This window comes from Quercus suber, unplaced genomic scaffold (assembly GCF_002906115.3).
Source record: "Quercus suber isolate HL8 unplaced genomic scaffold, Cork oak 2.0 scaffold_1243, whole genome shotgun sequence".
Taxonomy (NCBI): domain Eukaryota; kingdom Viridiplantae; phylum Streptophyta; class Magnoliopsida; order Fagales; family Fagaceae; genus Quercus; species Quercus suber.
The window spans coordinates 11909-13032 of record NW_027070637.1 but is presented as its reverse complement, the minus strand read 5'-3'; positions in this window follow the sequence as shown (position 1 = coordinate 13032).

Below are 1124 nucleotides of genomic sequence, written 5' to 3'. Positions count from 1 at the left end.
ATAAGCAATGCGAAATAGAAGAAGGATCAGAATCAGCTGGTACCTTTTTTTCCACTTGAGTTATCTCCAAAAGCTTCTGACCAGAAGCTTGTATACTGACCTTGGATGATTTGCCGATCTCATAAGAGCCTGGGCATAAAAAAAACTGAACTTAATAATGATTTATTAGTGGGTAAAGGCTGGCTCTCAGTTGAACCCAGATTTGGGCCCGCACACATTTCTTTTCCCAAGCTCATATCTTGTTCTGGCCCACAATGACCCAATACTTGAACCTGTGCTGCATTTTGTTTTGCAACCCATGTCTGTGTATCAGCCCTTAAAGGAATGTATTCCGTTGATACCCGCCTCTTTCCCCCTTCAGTTACCTCCACAATTAATCCTCTCCTTAACCAACGTGAATTCCTTATTTCTCTCTCCTTCCCATTGTCATGTGAATTTGAAAATTGTAATGGCAATCTTTTATTTATAACACCCAATATTTTCGCCTCCTCATTAACAATTGCCATATTTGACTGGATTCTTCCATCCCCACCACCCACGACGGCTGGGAGTGGTTTGTCACCCAGGTGTTCATTCTGATGCTGTTTCATTAGTTTGGGATTGACGTTGAATCTTCAAATCAGAGGGCAAAACCATTTTTTTCTGTCTCTACCTTCTGTTTTCCCTTGCCATTGGCAAGAGCCTGCCGTGCATGCACCACATTTTCTTGTTTCTTATCCCCTCTAACCACTTCCTTGAAAGACCAATCCAACTGCACCACTGAATGCCTCTTAGGATGCTGTACCAAGGTGTTTCCATGACCTGAAACCACCAAAGCTTGCTTGGAAGGTTCCAAAAGTTTTCTTAATTCTAGCTCAAACACCCTCCAGCCACTCTTTAATTTTCCTTCAGTTATGATAATAACCTTCCTGCGTCCACTACTCTATGCTCAGTGAATGCCAAATATTGGTCATAGACATTTGAGCACTGCTGAAAGGTATAAGCTATATTGCATCAATGACACTAATCTCAATTTTAGCCATCAACCACTGTGTCGCTTTCTTGCCCATAAACACAGATCTCATGAAATGTTTGCCATGTTCGAAAATTCGTAAAACTAAAAAACTTCCCCCTTCCTCTAATAC